This window comes from Bacillus rossius, chromosome 8 (genome assembly GCF_032445375.1).
Source record: "Bacillus rossius redtenbacheri isolate Brsri chromosome 8, Brsri_v3, whole genome shotgun sequence".
Lineage (NCBI taxonomy): Eukaryota > Metazoa > Arthropoda > Insecta > Phasmatodea > Bacillidae > Bacillus > Bacillus rossius.
This window is the reverse complement of record NC_086336.1, coordinates 66,393,662-66,402,523: the sequence shown is the minus strand read 5'-3', so window position 1 is coordinate 66,402,523 and position 8,862 is coordinate 66,393,662. Positions and strand designations below refer to the sequence as shown.

At 40.7% G+C, this 8,862-nt stretch overlaps 1 long non-coding RNA gene across 1 annotated transcript; it reads right to left on the bottom strand.

Annotated features, from left to right (window-relative positions):
* Window positions 1-429: 429 nt before the first annotated feature.
* Window positions 430-7,754, bottom strand: LOC134535337 (uncharacterized). Its single transcript, XR_010075610.1, has 2 exons — window positions 7,561-7,754; window positions 430-2,723 (listed from the first exon to the last, which is right to left on the bottom strand). It is a non-coding gene; the product is annotated as an uncharacterized LOC134535337 (long non-coding RNA).
* Window positions 7,755-8,862: the final 1,108 nt, after the last annotated feature.

Genomic DNA, 8,862 nt, shown 5'->3' with positions numbered 1-8,862 from the left:
CATACAGTCCCATTACCTTCTTGTAGACAATTTTTGTCAATGTGTGGCGTAAAGTGAAGTTACCTTCAACAGATTCATCTAACAACTAAAGTGTTCAAAGTCATGGTCATTCTATCCTATATTCAAAAAACATAAGACCTACGATTAAATAGCTGTGAACAAAAACAAATTAATTTAGTGCCTTAAAAACAAAAATAGCATGTACAATACTATGCATCTTTTGTCAACTGCGGGCAGACTTGGGACAGCAGATAAGAGAGATGCTGGGAAGATCAGAGCGGTAGGTATGAAGCGATAAGTTGATGAGGAGTGTGTAGCTGTTTCAAGGCGAGACAGGTTCAGAAATAATGTAATGCGAGCAAGAGCATTCATTTCAGCAATTGTAAACAAGTAAATGTACATTTTATATTCATAAAAATTAAGAATTATTAAGACTTTTCTACAAGCACAATATATATTACTATCAATTACATATATTTCCTCAGATCTAACAGCAAGTTGTTTGGTTCTCATGTTATTGGTCACGGTGGGTCATGCACAATTAGGGTTTTTTTTAATTTTATTTTACATCTGGAGTGGTCTTATTTACTTTTATGGTATGGTATTATTACCGGTAGGACTACTTGCTATATCACTAAGAATAATTTAAATCTTCTCAGAAGAAGTCTCTGAAAATTAATAACTTCAGGAGTATGTTCCGCTGCTATTGCTTTCTTTTGCTGAAAAGGAGACGTCAATAAATGCACGTCTGTGGTGAAGCTTTGTTCAGAAAACACGTGAAAAAAGGAAATAATTTCATATTTGATATTTTGACAATAAAAAACATTATTTTATTGCAACAAGCCACTAATAATGATAGTTTAAACTGCCTATATGAGAAGATCTATTTTTTAATGTATTAATCAAGTTAAATACATGCACATACAGTTTGAAAAGGAATTGTTATCAACTAGATACATAATGTTTTAGCAATGAAGGATTATTGATTTGCAACTCTATGCTATTATTTAGAGTTTCATATAGTTTATAGTTTCTAAATATTCGTTATACAACAAAATTACAACAAAGCACAAATTTTTACAGTAAAAAAACATTAAACTATAAAACAATTTTGTTTTCAACTCCAAGAAAAAATTTTTTTCGTTAGTTATGATTAGGTTTACATTGGTTAATAAATCGTTAGTGAAAACTTCTAATTTAATAAAAATTCATTATACCTATATGTTTGCAGTAATTTTATGGTTAACTGACCACACAAATCCTCTTTTTATAGTCATTTTAAATTTTCAGTTGCGAAACTAGCAAATGTCTTTTTTATAAAATGCAAGTGAGAGAGAGAAAATTTCCGCTCTTTTGTTTTCATTTTGCTTGTAATCAACGAGACTGGGTGAAAGAATATATTTAATATATGTTTTAATATATATTTCTATCCTCCCCGCTACTCTTGTCAACGCACGTTGCAAACAGAGGCGTGTTTTAAGTTTGTGTGTATTTGTGTATCTGTCTGTGGCATCGTAGCTACCAAACGAACCAACAGATTTAATTTAGTTTTTTAATTTAAAAGGTGACTTTATCGAGAGTGTTCTTAGCTATGATTCAAGAAAATATGCTCAGCCGTTTGAAGATCATCAGGTCTTTTTTGTTGATGAAGGGTTGAGAGCGACTTTCACAGGTCTGATTGATTCGAAACTTGGTATCATGTTACTTCAATTGTATTTCAAGAACATTGTAACCTTGACCTGATGTAGTATGGTATGGATGGTGCATTATTGTACAGATTACAAAAACTAAGCAATGGTAAAATACGATTATAGTGTTTAATGCATTTTAATTAATAATAATAGCTTCAAGTGATAATTGCAAAGTCGGAGGTATTTAAAATTTTTAATTTAAGTTTTTACCAGCAGCGTTTGTTTAGAATTGTTCATTGTTGGAGATAAGTGTCTGTATCGTTTAATATCCCGGTTGTAAAACCTAACGAAAATCTATGTTTACTGAGCACTTAAGAAAAACGTTTCAGTGTATTGTCAAGGTGCGTTCTCCTTTTTGTTGACATTTAGTTGTTTTTTTATGTTACTCATCCGGTAACCCTAAGTGTTCTATTTTCTTATACCGAAACTATTTAAAACCATATTTTCCCGAACAGCATTTATTTAACATTACCTACAAAACTGGGAGCCCCTGAAGTAAGACAGTGTCAAGTCGGCCTTGGGCGGCAGTTGCAGGCCTTGACGCGCACGTGACTGTACGGCGCGCGACACGTGACTGTACAACACGCGACCTGTCACGCACACACGTGGGAGACGTCCTATCACTGGCGTGTGTTCTAAACGCAACACAGCAGTTGTGATGTTATCGGCGGTGAGCTAACATGACACTAGAGTTGCACATCATATAAGATTAATTATATTCCAGCATTGTAGTCAAAATCACAAAATTACCATAGATAAATTTATAATGAATTGCCTGAACATAATCCACGTAAAACTCTGATGTTACGATGAGAATGTTAACGCCACACGAATGCATATCGTAACTTGCCTCTAATAAGCCCGCAGTTGGCTGCCACTGCAGGCTCGCCCGATGACTTGTGTTGTGGAACAGCGAGTTGGCGAAGCACGGACTCCTCTTCCCAGCTCGCCGATACGAGTCTCCAGAACACTCAGTCGCAGTTCCGGCAGCATGGCGGTGCTGTCTTCATCGCTGAGGCGGCCAATATCAGGCTGAAACAATTTTAGATGAAACGAACTATTACCGTAAAAACAGGGGTTGAAATAAAAAAAATATATATATCATTATTTCCTTACTATCAAATTCATTCGAATATATTTTAAACCATATTAATATTTTCTTAAACGGTGGCCCAAAGCATACTTTTATACGACTAAGTATAAGTGCAAGGGAATGAAAATATGTAGTGTTAGAAGGTAAAAAAATTTCATAACTACCTTAAAACGCATAATAAAAAATTCGTTCTAAGCTATTCAATGCTGGATGCATTGCGCTGAAAACATTCGAAACATTTTCGCTGCTTGTAATATGAGAAAATGTTTTACCGATCATTTGGGAATTTTGGACATTAGTTTGTCATGTCTATTAAGTTCTTAAATTGTTCCAGAAGTTTATAGAAGTTTCCATAATGCTCCAGAAGAAATAGGAACTCGAAATATACATACGCCTTTAGACTGTGCCAAAAGGGATTTTTTTTAATGCAATGCAGAGAAATGTAAATGCTAATGTAGTTAAGTGTAAGTTAACTTAGCCACCAATAAGGAATGTGAACTAGGTGGTGTGCTGGACACAAAAGTCACACAAGCAGGGACTCGCGGAAGAGGACTGAGTAACTTCCTAGGAGGAAGAGGAAGTGCAGCTAAGCCGCGCGACCAGAACACGTCGTGAGAGACAGCTGCTGGGCCAATGAGAAACGTGACTCGCGCTAGTGCTGCGCCCAGCGGCGGGCGATGCAACTACCGCCAGTCTCCGCCGGAAGTGCCTTTGTTCTGGATGTTGTGCTTTTTATACATTTATAGTGTTTTAGTACATTTACCCACTAACCTAGAAGGTTTTTTTTTATTTAAGTTGAAAGCTGTAGGAGAGTAATGTTGCCTAGTCAAGGTGTACCTGTGTTAGGCGGGATGGTAAGTGCAACACTGGCTGGTTCTTCTTGTGAGGTATCGCCCTTAAACGCAAGTCCCTGAACTGGCGCGCAGTCTTCTCGCCGTACATGGGGAGACTATGACATTTTCGCAATGACAGATTGGATCATTTCGCTAGCTGCCGACAGCCATTGACAGGCGACAGGCGAGCTGACTCCATTCTGGAGTGAGGCCCGATGCAGAAGCTCGAGATTAATTAACGTAATTAAATTTACTAATGTCTACACAAGCGTTCACTAAATCTTTAGTTTTAACTGCACGAGCTGGCTGGCAGCCTGGCGGGAAACGACAAAAGTCGCGCCCAACAAACCATTAACTCCCAAAACCATGCGGACAGAAATGTGCAAGTTCCCGCCCATTGCTTAGTAGTTTATTTCTACTCTGACCAACTCTTCTTCCGGAACCAGCACTCTGTTTCCTGGAACCAACCTCCCTGATATAACTGCATGATTTTTTGCATCCCGCATGAAAGTGCCCAAGGTTTTCCCTGTGTCTATGCGGGTTTTACCTGGGCACAACTTATCTAGTTTTATTCTAGATAAGTCAGTGAGGGGAGTTAGTCATGGCACCAAACGCTGTCATGGCTGGCCAATCCCCTCCTAGCACACGATGCATGCTACCTCTCCTGAGATAATGAATTTTATGATGATTTCTTGATTTTTTTTTTTTTTTTCGAATTTCTAGGTAAATAATTAGAGATTTGGAATGTTGTTAGTATATGTTCATTTTGGATTTTACATTGTATTCTTCATTGTTAAATGTTTCCCTTGTGCTTAGGCACTTCATACTACATTATTCAAATGCTGGAACATATTTTACTATTATTTAATTAGTTTGGTTATTATATCTTAAAATATGACACATTTGTTATTACAATATAATGAATATCTTTCTAAACTTTGCCATGCCACATTCTGCGACATTCCGACTAGCTGTTTAGTGTTGTTCTTTTTTTTCTTTATCTGTACCATACGTTTACACTTATTGCACTTGCCGAAAACAGTAAATAAATTGCTTCAAACTGTGCTAATCTTCATATAATCCTCCTTCAAAGACTGGTACATTGATGTTTCAGGAATTATTCTACTCACCGGTCGCCGCAGGTTTAGACTCTATGGTTGTGAACTCCAAATCTTTACAGCTTCTTCCTGTAGCGAGGAATCGTAACGTTGCTGTTAGTCTTTCATGCTGCGAAATAGCCTTTCTCACGCACGTGTCTTCTTTCTTCATGTATGGCGTCACCAACTCTTATATTTGACTATACGCACTGCAATCCATCCGCAGATAATTACGTCAGTTGTGGGATGGACCCGCAGTTATTTCAATAACTTGGCTTCGTTTCAAAAGACTTTCTCTTGACCACCGTGTTCCTGCTCATCTGCTTCTCCTGAGCTGATGCAGTTGCACGAGGCAAAGTCAACCCTCCATTGCGGATATCCGTGGAGGTCGGAACTTGGATAAAGTTGGAACGTGTAGACTGCCCACAGAATGTACATGACGTACAGCGGAATGGTTGCGTCTGGACAGCTGGGTCACGTGCGGCCAGCACACCACGTGACACTCTGTCGGGAGACTGCGCCAAGGCCACCAGCAGCCAGCGCGCTCCAACTGCCGCACCACGCCCTGCGCCATGTTGCGGCAGACACCCACACCTGCGCGCTGGCATTTGGTGTCGTGCGCGCCAGTCACGGCCAGAGTTGCCAACTGGCTCTCTCCCGCCATCGGGCGGTGGAGAAAAACCTAGTGACTGATGTTATTATTTTTGAAGTGAAACTTATTTACAGCCGGTAGGATAAGTCTAGTCGGGATAAGATGGTAGCGTAACATAAGTGTTGAGACGCCGCACCAGTCAGCAGCCAATGTGCCCGAGTGTGCAGAGGACGGTGGAGTCTACCCTGGAGGTCACCGAACCAGTCCCTAGATATAGCGTATCTTATAACCCTGCATAGAAAACGAAAACAGCAATAACAGCAAAACAAGTATTTTAATTTCAACACGTCTGCAAATAAATAATAATTTAATTACCTGAGTGTGTCAGGAGCAAAAGAGAAGTCAGGTTTTTTTTAAAAATTATAATGAACTTCGTTAACCAGCTTAAAATGACTAAGTATGATTCATTTTATGGCCACTAACATGCAAAATTATAAAGTAGCATTCTTTTTAAACACATATTAAGACAAGTTTTTTTAAGAATCATAGTTTAAAAAGTAACTGAGGAAGGACCCGGGACTGCTTGTTCGCCAGGGGGTATCCCACTACCCCCCTCTCCCCGAAACAGGCCTATCCCAAATATATTCTTATAACTTCCTTTCTCTTCCCCTCCACAAACCCTGGCTGTGCCCCAGTCAGGTGCATAGCCGCGATTGAAAGTGTTATTTTTTTGGCACTGTCTGAGAAAAAATTATTTTTTTAGACCATGCGTTTTTAATTTGACAGCATAAAGCAAATACTAGTTTAGGCAAAATCCAAAATAACACGAGTCACAAACTAGTTGGCCAGGGAGCCAGCCTTGGCTGGCCAACATCCAATAAGGCACACGAGTGCCACCCTTCCTGCATGGAATTGAGAATTTTGTTAACCCGAATAACTAAAAATGTGTAGTGATTTAAAGAACGGCTGATTTTAATCAGTTAAGTAAAAATATTTGTCATGGTGGGTTGTGAAACATAGTTTATAGCTTTTTGTAAACATTGATTTTGTGTTATGTGTTTTCATTTTATCGATTGTTAGGGCTATAACAATGAAGTACAAAAGTTTAAGTTCATTTTTATTGTGTTTGTTTACGGTAGTTTAAAAAAAATTGATATTGGTATTTTTTGAGAAGTCTAAATGGATGTTGTTTTAGAAACTTGCCAACTCTGCACCTAGCTCGGGAACATGGCGCCAAGGAAATGAATAATGCGCGAGCTGTTTCCAGAAACGTTATTGTCAATAACACTATGTTACCATCGCAAACCGGAGGGGAAAAGAATGCGTTTGTTTGATGGCCCGCTAGAACGATGGATGTGTCACTTCTGCAATCTGGGCACGAATTTGCATACTCTGAACCAATAATAAAACTCTTTATTCTAGGGTGCAGTATTCTGTGGAAATTGTAGACTGCATAAGATGGCCGCCTGACTAGGCCGCCAATAGACGTGCAGAGCTCCACGTATCAACGCACCATTTACAAACCCCTCGAGATTTATTAAAAGTGTATGATTACGAATAGCATAAGAGTCATTGCACTTGTCTATACAAGTTAGTTCCCTAGTTTCGTTTTGAACGTGTATTTTTTGGACAGTGGAAAAGGATGAAATGGGTGTTCTCATGGAAGTTTTTAAGTATAAAATATTCTACACACAGTAATGAATGTGGTATAGGAAAGTGGTCACCGCACAAAGTCCCACAGGGGCCTGGCCGTAGCGGCTGAGGGTGCGATGCCGAGCCAGAGTCGCCCTTACAGCCGTGCTCGCCAGGTGGAGTCGCGGCGGTGAAAGCTATTGGTCGCGAGCGAAGAATGCCGCCGGCCTCCACAGCACGTGACCTCGGTCCGACCTTAGTCCACTCACGTGCGGCTGAGAGCTGCTGCGCCCGTGCACTAGACCCGAGTGGCTGACTTCTGACTTCTGCGCATGTCCTGCTGAGACAAGCTTCACGCGTGCGTTCTTTTTTATCATGACAGATCATGCGTTTTAAAGATGAACTTTTATGCTATATAATGCACCTTTGAGACAACCGTGGGAAATACTATTCGTTTAAAACGGAAGAATAGTTGTGTAAGTTAAAATGCTTGAGCGGAAAAAAAAAAAATTGAATAGGTCAAAAATTCTGTATTGTTTCATACGACGCTAAACAAACGAGCTAACTGCTACAGTTCTGGCAGCCCTTCAACAATGGGCCGTGCGCGCTATGAAACCGCTACCTTGTACCACGCTCGGCGGCGCAACCGTTCCACAGGCTGGCTCTCGCCCGGGCGTGGAACGGCAGTTGTCAAGCCCGCCTGGGATCCTTGACATCTGAACCTCTCCTCCCCTGACCCCTTCTTCACGACAAGGGCCACTTTCTTCGCTGCGCGCGGCCGGCAACACACGTACAAACACCGACACAGTCACAACTACTCCCACTCCCCCCCGCTTCCAGCTGCTGCAGCGCTGCGACACTGTGCCACGCTTCTCGCGTCACGATTATCGTACGTACCACAGAAAAGCTCTGCAATTAAATGTGATGTGATCTAATCTACGTGTGTGAGACACAGCATGATTTTTACATGTGCCGGTTCAATTTATTTGAAAACGGAATTGAACAGTTGGTGTAATCTAGACAAAATAAATTCTCTCATTTTTTTTTTTTATTTTACTACGACGGTTTCCACAATAGCTCGTTGCCCGTCGCGACGCGATGCCGTCGACGTCGGAGATTTTTTTTTTTCGGTTAACTGATAACTCGATAAGTTTTTAAACCGCGCGTGTTCTGGAGATGTGCAAACAGCTTGGTGGTGGCCAGACGGAACAACTACAACGGTGCTCTTCTTGCGTGATATAAAATACTTTCTTATGCTGATAACAGTCGCAGCTGTTGATTGCCTGATTGGTGTCCTCTAACAGCTAGCCACAGAAGCAAGGATGCTCGCCAAGTCAGGGGCAGGATCATCATTGGGACGCTCGTTGCTGCTTCTAGCACGGTATCTCCTTCAATTAGCGCGCAGTCTTCTCATTGTGCATAGAGCAACTATGAGCTTTGACCGGTAACCATAATATTAGATGGCGGAGAAATGAAGATAAAGGTGTAATGCAAGTCCCTCGAGTGCATTCAGAATCTGTAACGGACGTTCATGTCAAAAATTATCCTGAAGAGATGCGTTTTAGCTCTTCACGCTCCTACAACTACGATTTTAAAACGAAACACGAAAACAGGACAACTCCGCCCTCAGCGCATTATTAAATGCTTTTCGTAAACAGACACCTGTCGGATATCTTAAGCAAGATTTCAAATCTTGTGGTTTCTTCAGAAGCTCTGCACATTGTATGCGTGCTCCTTTTAAGTTCTGAACGACGAGGCGAAGTGATAAGGTCGACAGCCCCGTGTGTATCGCATGCACACTCGACCGTACGATTACGACGCTACGATTACAACGCTACGATTTCCAAGTACGTAAGTTATATAGTTCGATTTCCTTCGCAATTTAAAGCGAAGACCGTGCTTTTTAATTTTGACAACTTATCAC